This window comes from Mytilus galloprovincialis, chromosome 13, assembly GCF_965363235.1.
Source record: "Mytilus galloprovincialis chromosome 13, xbMytGall1.hap1.1, whole genome shotgun sequence".
In the NCBI taxonomy this organism is placed as follows: domain Eukaryota; kingdom Metazoa; phylum Mollusca; class Bivalvia; order Mytilida; family Mytilidae; genus Mytilus; species Mytilus galloprovincialis.
Window position 1 is genome coordinate 19,619,655 of NC_134850.1, and position 12,676 is coordinate 19,632,330.

The 12,676-nt window shown below is 32.7% G+C and overlaps 1 long non-coding RNA gene across 1 annotated transcript; it reads left to right on the forward strand.

Moving 5' to 3' along the window:
- The first annotated feature begins 7,895 nt into the window (after positions 1 to 7,895).
- LOC143056404 (uncharacterized) lies at positions 7,896 to 12,212 on the forward strand. The gene is made up of 2 exons (XR_012972324.1): positions 7,896 to 8,023; positions 10,232 to 12,212. It is a non-coding gene; the product is annotated as an uncharacterized LOC143056404 (long non-coding RNA).
- Positions 12,213 to 12,676: the final 464 nt, after the last annotated feature.

A 12,676-nucleotide genomic window follows, 5' to 3' on the forward strand; every position in this document is an offset into this window, starting at 1 on the left:
TTTGCTGTTAATGTCCGTTCTTTACTGTGATTAACATCTTCTGTAATGTTTATTTGTATGTGTTTAATCGTCCGTTTTATCACATAGACATCAATTTATCTTGTCCAAAAAAGTAATTTGGCTATCAACTGTTCTATTTAGATTCTATATGTTTAATTGTTAGCTGTAGACGATTATACAAAATGATAAATTTCCAACAAAAAATGTTTTCTTGGGAATCGGAAGTCATTTATCAGAGGGAAATCAATTAATTTGAAAGGAATCTCAGCATGAACAAGATAGTATTTGTTTGTATGCACTAAGCAACATCAATTGACCCACATATACTGAAACCGAGTGGCACGAATTAAATTGCACTTTCGCCGATATCTGAAGAGATAAAAACATTTTGAGACGGATATTGATGATAAAATCCAGACATCATGATGTTACAGACACCATGAACAGAAGTTTTAATAGATTGCTTACATACTGTTAAATATGTTTGTCTCTAATGATGGATTGACATTTAATTTTTTAAGGTACAATTAAAACAAACAAGAAATGCAACACGTGCGTAAAGCAATAAAATAGGGTGGTACACGTCTTAAAGCTACTGTATACAGCTACTGTACTACTTTTTGTAAATGACTAACACATACACAATATAATATATATTTTAAAACTCGTGACTGAATAAAGGATCGTTCATATTCTACAAAAGTCAATACATTTAACAAAACAGAATGCAATTTACACTAAAAAGGTAGAACTAATTTACATGTATTGTCGAAATGCGCATCTGGTGCAAGAAAATTGGTACCGTTAATTTTATTACACTGAATTAATTTTACATCAGGGTCATTCTCAAAAAGTTTTTACTTTAATTATCAGTATCAGATTTTAGAAACGTTTGAAAAACATTTGAAGAAATGTATGAGAAGCATATTTGGAAAACAATAAAGTTATACATTGGCTTATGGATACACAGACGATATCATGTTCATTAGTGGTGTAGATTGATTGAAGTATAACAAAAGCATGTTACATTTTCACTTTTAAGAAAAAATGCTTTACATAACAATATGTAGTACTATATTTTTTATGCAATTATGCACACACGCACACACACAAATTTGAAAAACAGTTTACAGTATATGGTATAAAATATGTGATATGCCAAATTAAGTTTAGATTTTTTTTCGTGAGCCACATATATATATATATATATATACGTAAAGAAATTGTCCGTACATACTGCATTGCCAATCTGCTATACACTTTTCCTTAAAACAAACTTGTCACATGATATATAGTGAAGGGAAAACCATCAACTCGTGTACAAGTAACGAGATTCAATTCAGTCTAAAAATAAATTATGACTCAATCCTTTCCTGTCGGTCGATTAAGTGAAAAAAATGTATGATTCGTGAAAAAAAATGTATAACATATGCATTACCTTTTCGGAGCACCTGAGATAACCCCCAATTTTTTGTGGTTTAGTCTTTAGTTTTCTATGTTTTGTCTTATGTACTATTATTTGTCTGTTTGTCTATTTATTTTTAGCCATGGCGTTGTCGGTTTATTTCCAATCTATGAGTTTGAATGTCCGTCTGGTATCTTTTGTTTCTCTCATCTGATCATAGAATTTCATGAAGGTAAACATGGTTATAAAATGTATAAAGGCCTGAAAAAAAGGTTACGAAGAAATTTTTTTGATAAGGATCAAATCAGAAAAGACCTTAACCTAATAATAACACACACCACTTATTTTTAGTAAGCTATCACTAGTATCTACTGCTACAAGTGATACCATAAACATGATAAAAAAGGGTACGAAGATTTTGTTTTTGATAAAGATCAAATCAGAAAAGACTTTAACCCAATAATAACACAAACATCACTAACTTTTAGTAAGGCATCACTAGTATCTACTGCTACTAGTGATACCATAAACATGATACATGCCTTTCAGTAATCACAGAAATTGAAAATAAGCTAAGTATGCTAAGAAAAAATCATGATATAGAAATTATGACTATTTCAGAGCAGCTAATTATCAATATAGAAAAATTTTTCCTGAGGCACAAATTTACGACAGAGTCCAAACATAAGATGGCAGCCGTGTCTTTAACGGATGTTAAAGAAAACATACAAGTATACAGCTTTTGCAATAACAACACCTTATTCTACTTTGTGGTCTAATAGCAATATTAGTGTTATGAAGAAACACTAAAAGAGTGCTTGTATATATACAGCTTAGAGGGAAACGTCTGCAATGTTTGAAAAATATATCTAGGTCGGTAAACTTACGTTAAGTATTCTTAATCTTTCTAATGTGCTCTACTTATTTGTGTTTTGTTGGACAAGTTAAGCTTAATGACAGTATTCATTAGGATAGTTGTGACAAGTCACATTTTGTCAATCATTCCGCGGACTAATTGGCCTACTTAAGTGAAATATTAGCATTTGGAAGAGTAAGCATCACGATATTACGTAACAGAAAATAACAAAACGGAAATTAATGTGAAAGTAAATGAGTCGAAGACTTTATAAGATTAAGTTATAAATATCGAAGGGGAAATTTGATGTAATCAGTTGTAAGGTTTTTGTTTTTATTGGTAACAGATATTGCAACATAATTTAAGCTTTATAGGAAGACGTAAGCTAGTAATCTCTTCATATGTGATCTAAAATTACTTTAGAATTTCAAAATTATTACATTAAAATCCACGGTTTTAGACTATATCTTGAATTAAGATTCGTTTACAGAGATGTCGAATCCGTTGAAGTTCAGATTTGATAAATGATTGTTTAACAGAAAAAGTTAGTACATATAACCCCTTCATAGAAAACGTCATTGCAAGAGACAACTAAAACGCACGGAGGGATCATATGTATATGTGCATAACAATATTGTTTTTCTTAACTTTATTTATACTAATAAATACAGTTCTGTGTTCATCATGCATGTTTATAAGGTCTTTATGATAGTTACACACACGGTTTTACTGGTGAGTAGACAATCGGTCATTCCTTGACCATCATTATAGACAATAAAAGAGCGTCGTTTCGGTTGTGTGCGATGTATTCTCAGTCGTATCCAGTCAGACATTGGAACTTTTTAATCCGATGATTGATGTAATGGGAGTGCCAAGCTATCTGCTGTAACCAATTAATACAATGCACATGTTTCTTGGACTTATTAAAGATTCTCATTTGGTTGATGCATGTGTTATTCTGGATTTGTCTTCTTATAAAAGTGATCACTTCGCTAATTATTAGTTTTAAGCTAGAACGAAAATGTTTATTCATTTCGTTCGTGATATAGCATCCTATAGATTTTAAAATCAGTATAGTTTAAATATTTTTGGTTGATTTTAGGAACTGCGAGAATTCTGTGATTTTGGTACATAAAGTGTTTTCCTCGTGTTATTTTGCATATTTTGGTAAACTTTATCGATTTTAAAATATTTTGTGTTATATCGCTTGATATAATTGTTAACTCGTTCATCCTACCAAAAGTCAAAGCATTTCCCCCTCGTGAAAATCCCCGTCTACGGATGTTCTGTAATACAATTTTGAAGTCAGTTTTTTTAGAGATCAGTTTGTTTTGACGGCAGAGCTGTAATAGTTTAAATCTATGATCCCCTTTCCCGAAGGAGATATATACTGACTAACCCCTGTATGTCAGTACGTCCCATGAACTTTTTCATCGCAGTTTCATAATTACTTCAACCTAATTGTTTTTTTTTATTTAGAATCAGGCTGCATGTTAGCTTGATGTACTGACTGATGTGTTCATCATGCAATACTTATCAGAGCACCTTGCAATGTGTTAGTATGCGTTACTGCATGATACGTTCTCACATTAAATTCTGTCGTTTACAGAAGCATTAACAGTAGTTAAATGATTAACTTGTACGTGTATTGTACGTATTTGGGTGATATAGGATTTAGAATTTGTAATAAATTATAAGTGTTGTCTATTGTTTAAAATTCGTACATGTTTAAGTTGTTTGTATCGTTTTGGGTGTCTTAGCTTGCTCATAATTAAAGAATTTGTTTTAAAAAATGAAGACGCTAATATAGAATATCGTAAACAGAAATGAGAAAAAAGGAACCAAGAAATTTCAATTGGCATTTTACTGTGTGTCTTGCTATGTTGTGATTTTACACTTTTGTTTCAGGCAAGAGTGAAGATGGATACCTATTAAAAGAGGGACGAAAGATACCAAAGGGACAGTCAAACTCATAAATCTAAAACAAACTGACAACGCCATGGCTAAAATGAAAAAGACAAACAAACAACAGCACACACGACACAACATAGAAAACTAAAGAATAAACAACACGAACCCCACCAAAAAACTAGGGGTGATCTCAGGTGCTCCGGAAGGGTAGGCAGATCCTGCTCCACATGCGGCACCCGTCGTGTTGCTATTAAAAGACGTTGTAACCCGCTGCATTTGTATTTGTTAGACGTACCTTTCCTCAGTCAAGGACCTGATGTTCAGTTGTTGTCGTTTGTTGATGTGGTTCAGAAGTGTTTCTTTATATACTTTTCATATAAAATTGTACAGATTAAACTGCTGTTTTTTCTGTTTTATCTTTTTACACTGGACTAAGTCATATTTGGGGCCCTTTACAGCTTGCTGTTCGGTGTGGGCCGAGTCTCCGTGTTTAAGACCATACTTTGACCTAAAATAGTTGGCTTTTACAAATTCTGACTTGGATGCTATTTGTGCCATTGGCACTCATACCATATCGTTTTATTAACAAACTACACTGACAGGAAGCACACATAAACAGCATGCAATATACTTATTAAAACCATGGTGTCCATTGTTTCCATAAAATGCAGACGGCATGTTAAATTGTTTCTATAAAATGTTTTGGAAACTTGAGGTAACATGGTACCTAAAGCTTATTAACAAGAAAGAAAAGGTGGAAATTAGATTGGTAAACTTTCAGTGATGATTGTTATCCTACTGTGTTTGTAATAAAATGCAATTTCTCTATTTGAAAGAGAAATAACTTCTACTAGATTTTTTTTAAAGTGAGAAATTTACCAAGACTAATAGGGAGCAACAATGTGGCATTTCACCTTTACTTGAAGTAGTGTGTGGATCTCAATTTCTCTCTATAGATAATTCTAATTTTGCAAAGTATGTGTCTGCAATGTAAGGGTAAATTCAAAGTTGTAGCGATGACAAATCTAGCAATTAGACGATTTTGTTTCGTGTAACCTCAAAACATTTTAATAATAAGCAAGCAAAACAACAATATGAAATTCAAAATATCGGTTAAACTCTTATTGAAAATTGACATGAATATGTTCATTTGTAAATAACAGACACCATTGATGAACTCTTCATATAATTGCCATGTCTATTTGTACTTTAACCCGATAATATCACTTCTGTATATCATCAGAGTGAGGGTGTCGGATTTGAAAGAAATATTCCGGTTACTTTCATTATATGATCCCTAAGGACAGAGAAGTCTCGAAGTTAATAACAACGTTGATGCAACCAACAACTCTGGTTTGTCCGTCATTGCCGTTTCGTCTTCAAAACACAATTACAGATACTTCAAACCTGAGAAGTAAATGATTGAAATTGTATTACCAAACAGAACAGATAGTTAGGGGAATGCTTTACACTATTACGGTCATATGACTCACTATCAATTACAAAACTATTCAAGTAACATAATTTGAAGGACATGGCAATTGTATTTTTGGTTTTCCGTTGAAATCAATCATTTTATATTTGGAAGATAGTGCTTATACGGAATACACTGTAAAGATATTACAATTAAGAGGACACGTTTGGCCTACTGCTGTGATTATTATCATGCTTTGCAAATAAATAAATAAATAATAAAGACAGGAAGCTATGTTAGGATTATTCCTAAATTTCACAGAAAATAATTGAAGAGAGAATGACAGGAAAGTGTCAAATAAGTAAACGAAAACGATAGTTTAGAATATACGACAAAGAAATATGTATTTGGGAATCTTAAGGTTGCAATTCTGTAACTACATGTATAGACAATGCAATTTCATTTGCGGCTAAAACTGTAACACTTTTACTATGAAGTTTCGTGAAAAATTATATCCAAGAACGGAAAGTTGATATGCACTACTATTTTATTCAACGTTTGTTCAAAGGTCTAAGTATAGGGCTGTGCGGCATATTTTCAACATGTATATGCCCTGAAATTTTAAGAGTTTTTAAGTTATACTAAAATTCTATACTACCCTTACCTCCACTTTTATACCTCCTAAGAATTAAAGTTTAGGCGCTACCATGTTTTTTCTATACTGGTTACATTCCCAATTGATGTCTCTATGAGATGAAACACAGAAAGCATGTCTCGAAACAAGTACGTTAACAAATGAACATATATATGAATATAATATATCTACCCAAAAGAGGCGTGAGAAACAGCTGTATTTACAAAGTGCAACCTTAAGTTTGTTTGTATCTACAGTCATAATGGAGAATGAAATGTTTGGACAGAAGATAACACGATCGAACTACTATGTAGAACAAACCATAATAAGTATCTGTATTAATTCATGAATAGCTTTATAGATTATAGATACATTTGTTTGTACCATAAAGACTAAGAAACACGAACTCAAACAAAAATTGGGGGTGATCTCAGATGCTCCAGAAGGATAAGCAGACCGTGCACCACATGTGACACCCTTCGTGTTGCTCATGTTTTTACAAACCCGGTAAATAGTCTTATTCTGTTGGTCACATTCTTAGTGAAAATGGAAGAGGATTGTAGTTACTACAAAAGGAACATATCCGATATCATCCGTGAAAATGTATATTTTACGAAAACCAACTTAATAGATTTTCTGAAAATCTCATAATGTTATGCAATTTGACACTAAAGACAACAAAGTTCAAATAAATACTGATTCAAATACTTTTATCGAATGATATTGCTCGTGATCAAATGATAATATAAGACGCATAATAAAGTAGATATAGGACGTTAAATCAGGTCGCTAGTTTTCTCATTTGAATTGCTTGTCATTTGTTATTTCGGGGAATTTTACAACTGACTGTGTGGTATGAAATTTATTTATTGTTGAAGGCCGTATGGTAACCTATAGCTGTAAAATTGTTTGTCATTTGGTACATGTATCTTGTAAAGAGTTGTCTCATTGGCAACCATATGATTTTTTGTTCAAATAAATATTATTAAAAAAAACCTGGTATTTTTCATGTGAATTGTGAATATTTGGACGACACCTAAACCAAAGTACAGTATGTTAGATTTTAAATCAAGTAGGCATATGCATTTAACAGTGAAATTGTCGGGCTTTTTGTGATAATATAAGCAAATTAACAAATTTCTCTGCTAAGCTAGTGCGGTAACATGTAGGTTTTTTATTTTTATTTGATTTTTATTTGATCCTATTTTTGTGTTCTTATAGAGATTATATGTGTGTTCCATAAGAATAAATCAAAGGAGTAGTCCTTATCATAATTGAAAAGGAGAGAAAAATGGTTAAAAAATAAGCATTCATTTTTTTACATGAATAAGGCCGTTAGTTTTCTCGTTTGGATTGTTTTACATTGTCTTATCGGGGCCTTTGATAGCTGACTATGCGGTATGGGCTTTGCTCATTGTTGAAGGCCGTACGGTGACCCATAGTTGTTAATGTCTGTGTCATTTTGGTCTTTTGTGGATAGTTGTCTCATTGGCAATCATACCACATCTTCTTTTTTATATATAAATACGAAACGTAAAACACACTACACAGAAAACCAAAGAATTTCACATCAATCAGGTTCAACATTATTTATAGTTATAAACAGATACAGTTTTATTAGATTATTAGATTGTTTGAACGATGATATTATATCTACTTAAAGATATAAAGTTTCAGTTTGAATGAAGCAAGTGCATACCTAACATACAGAAAGGGGTGGCTAATATTATCTTTCATGGAAGGAGAAAATGTTTTTTTATTATGGCGTCATCTTAGATTTTACTGCAAGCAATTCTGAAGAAGGTAATACGTTAAGGTAGATCATAAGTAAATATTTTTTGAGACAGAATTTTCTTATACTTAGCCAAAATGAAGATTTTACTATGCTCTTTTCAAAAATATAATAAAAAGTATTGGTCACCGTGCTATTTTTTAAGCTATGAGTCGTTGAAAATTGCCTAAATTTGGTTAGATTGTTCATGGAAAAACACATTTGTGTGCATTAAAAAAAAATCAATGAGATAGAATTTTGAAATAAATTGTGAAAAGAAAGGTTTTGTAATATATTTAAAGAAAATGAAAAGAAAATATGATGTCACCGAACTTGTTTTCTTGCTACAAGTAAAAAGAAAAAATTTCCCTATCAGTCCAGTATAAATTTTTTACTAAAAGAGTTATCTTCCCTTAAATGGCTCATTTGAAAAAAAAATATTCTAAAAGCAAAACAAATGATATTTGTTTAAATATTTTGTATTATACAGTAAATTACCAAGTTTTCTTAATATTATTTAACAGTCTATCCTTTAAATTGCAAATCTGTCTCCAAATTTGCAGATTTAGGCAAATAACTTGACCTATTTTTTACTGTGATTGTACAATTCAAGACGGCGGTATACCATAAATCTACCTTAAGAAAATTGAACCGTTGAAAGATATGTACCATAAAGTCTTACTTATTCTAAAATTAAGAATAGAAATGGGGAATGTGTCAAAAATACAACAACCCGACCAAAGAGCAGATAAAAGTCGAAGGCCACCAATTGGTCTTCAATGCAACGTTTTTGTAATATTAAGTTATAGATTTTACATAAAGAAAAGTAGATATATTACTACAGAGTAGCACCCTCATTTCTAATTCTAACAATAACTATATATATATATATATGTAGAACTCGGAACCGCGATGGTACTTCGAACCACGATGGTCACACTGAAGTACGATGGTCCACGCTGAAGTGCGTTGGTTAACACGCTGAAGTGCGATGTTGACATTGTGACGCTAACTTGTTGATGGCTACGCTGAAGTGCGATGATGGTTACGCTGAAGTGCGATGATGGTTACGCTGTAAGTGCGATGATGGTTACGCTGAAGTGCGATGGTGGTTACGCTGAAGTGCGATGGTGGTTACGCTGAAGTGCGATGACATTGAGTAAAAAAAAATGTACAAGTCTTAGAGCTGTTTAAATGAAATAACATCATTAAGAATTGACAAAAGTAGCTTTCTATCGTCGCATTCAAAATATGATCAAATTTCTCTTAATTTCTGTTAAGTTTCCACCAATGACTTAAAAATCTTAAATTGGTTAACTTATTTTGAATTTGCAAATTCTCCGTTTAGTACGCAGTAGTATGGAGTCAGAAAATTTGGTGTAGAATTCGAAGGTTGGAGAAGAAAAATATTCAGATTGTAGGTCTATGTAAAAGTAGTTGTCACGTTTTCTACAAAACAAAACTTTGAAATTAGATGATTCGCCGCTAAGGAGAATGAAATAAATTGGGAAGTACACGTAGGGACGAGTTCGGTTATTTTCGGCCTAACATGTTGTAGAAAACTAAATATTGTAACAACAAATAACATAAGGCTAAAGTGACCGTTTTCTTACAAATCAGAATTTATCCCGGAACTAAAACAACATTATATCAACTTGATATAACAAAATCATTGGCTTTGCTAATACTAGTAAGTAATTTTATTATCAAATTGTCCACACAAAATCGTGTGACGCATACCTGAAGAGAAGTCAAAATTAACATTTAGATCAAGACATGTTATTTGTCGATCGCGGAATGAAAGATTCGCAGCATACTTCCGAACACGTTTAGCTCATCTGCAAACTAACATCTTTTGTCGCTTTGTTCCCCATGGTTTGCCGCCTCACAGAGACATTTTTATAATATCAACTTGCACTGCTCAAAAGTTCGAGATTTGAATCGTTCGTTACTCTCTTTTCCTTTCTTTTGTTCGCATGAAACTTTCATTTACAAAATCTTATTTTCCTGCCTGCGAATCATGTTGGATTTGATGTAACGTTGTACATGTTGTATATAAAAACGTCACAATAGTGAAACGTCATGCCAATCCATCGCACTTCAGCGAGTGGACCATCGTAAGTTACTTCAGTGTGGACCATCGCACTTGGACAGCGTGACCATCGCACTTCAGCGTCTCCATCGCACCTCCGAGTCCTACATATATATATACTCAATGATGCATGTATTTTATTTTCAAGTGCTGCGTTGTCATTTCTATTCACCATATTCATTAAAAAAGAGGGACGAAAGATACCAGAGGAACAGATATTAAAATGGCAGACTTCAAATTGTGTGCCAGCTGCATAACATTCGATGAGGAAACTAAGGCAGAAACGTGGTGTTCAAAATGTTCCGAATGGATGTGTGAATCTTGCGCAAAATACCACAAACGATACTTCCCTATTCATACTCTAGTTACAAATGAAGAATCATATGAACGAGTTCGAAGTACATGTACACCACTGTTTCATGTGCTAGGGTATTGTGATATTCATCCGACAAAAGAGATTGTTACGTTTTGCCGCAATCATGATCAAGTTTTGTGTGAAACCTGCATACAAGTGTCTCATAGAAAGTGTGAAGCCATAATGCCCATTCACGAAGCGTCAGAAGGTGTAAAACAAAGCACTGCCTGCGAAGACCTGGTGAGAAGAATAGATAATGTTTTAAGCGTTACTTTTAAAATAAAGGAATATTGTATAAATACTGGAAAATCAATAAAAGAACAAAAAGAACTTATAGAGAAGGAAATAGAAAAGATAAAAAAATCCTTTACTGATCTTCTTGATCATTTAGAGAGAAATGTCAAGAATGAACTTAATAAAAAATATGAAAAAGGAAGGAATTTGTTAGAGCAAAAAGAGGTTAAAATTACAGAAATCAGTAATTCAATGAACGTATTGAAAAATGAGTTGTTAACTGTGGAGCAGAATTCCACAAACTCCGAACTATTTCAAGCTGTAAAAGGTTTTGATTGCTTTACAAATGAACAAGAGTCTAGAGTCAAAGATTTATATGAAAATTCGTCGGACATCAATCTAACATTCGAAAAGGCAGAAGTCATTTACGACAGCAAAACAATATTAGAGTCATTTGGAAAAATAATTTACAATGAAAAGAAAAGAAAAAACATTGTCCAGCTCGAAAAGTTTGCACAAAGTCAAATAGCCATGCGTTTTAGTCGTGTATCTAAAAGGTCCAGAAAACAAAATCACCGGACACAAAGAAATCACGAGGTTAAGAAAGAAAATACGGAATATTTGGCAAATGTTAAGTGTACATATATGTGTTCTTTCAAAACAACACATATAGAGGATCAGACCGAAGTACAAAACTGCTGTTTCATAAACTTACCTAGAAAACAAACATTACCTAGAAAACAAGCATTACCTAGAAAACAAGCATGTCTTCTTTTGTCATGCTACGTTGATAAATGTTTATACATATGCAAAAGAGACGGGTTTCTTCTCGATTTGATACGGCTGGAGTATAAACCAACTGGTGTTACTGTTTTGAATGAACACTATGCACTAGTGATGCTAGGCTACGAAGGTATACAAATCATAGATCTTTCGACTCTATCGCTGTCAACGCGAGTAAAGTTTGCGGGTGTTGGTAAAGCAATAACAAGCTCGAATGAAGATGTATGGATTGATCAAAATTTTGGAATAAGTAAGATAGACATAGCCAACGGAAAAACTATGAAGGAAATACCTCTAGATTTTAGTATAGAAGACATGTGTATGTCACTCAGTGGAGAAATTTACATTTCGGAAAGCCTCGGTCACAACATATATCGAATAACATCTCAAGGAGATGTACTATTATTTTATGAACACCCTGAGCTGAAACATGCAGTAGGTATTACAGTTGATAACAATTACGATGTGTACGTGGCGGGAAAAATGTCGCATAACATTCACAAGATATCTAACACTGGTTTTTCAAGCAGAATTATATTGAGTGGAAAAGACGGTATTTCTCGACCAACGGGTCTTTCATACAACAAACAAACAAATGAGCTTTTGATTATTAACGAGGGAAACACTTCTATTATTATTTATGAAATCGATTCCCAAAAAATCGATTCCCATCCCCTTTCTTGAGTATCCCTCAATCTCGATTATTATGTTCAGAAAAATTCGTATCTATGTGCTTTGTAAAAGTCACTGCATTTTCTTTCATTGTTATTATTTTCATACATTTTTTTTGTGTACGTTATGTATGAACATGTATCTGATTATCCCACAAAAAAATATGAACATAATACCGTTTTCAGTTTTACACTAAAGTTTACAACAAGCTAACGATTTTTCGTTCCCTATTCGTTCCCTATTGTTATTTTTGGACGGTGCAGTTCCTTTGGCACATTCTTAAGGCCAGTGTCTGTTGTGACGTGTTTTATTTCAGTAAACATAATCCATGCATTACTGAAAAAAATGTTAAGTCAGTGATTGCGCTACCACAAGCTACTTAAAACCTTTGCTAAATTCTTCCATGTATATAAGTATTTGGTCAGGAAGTTTGATTGTAACTGTTGAAAACTTGTTTTTAACAGAAATCACTACCTAGTTTAGATACGATCTGGGTAAACTTATCGATCCTTTAAATAAACTTATTTTAACAGGTATCCAAATGGAAAC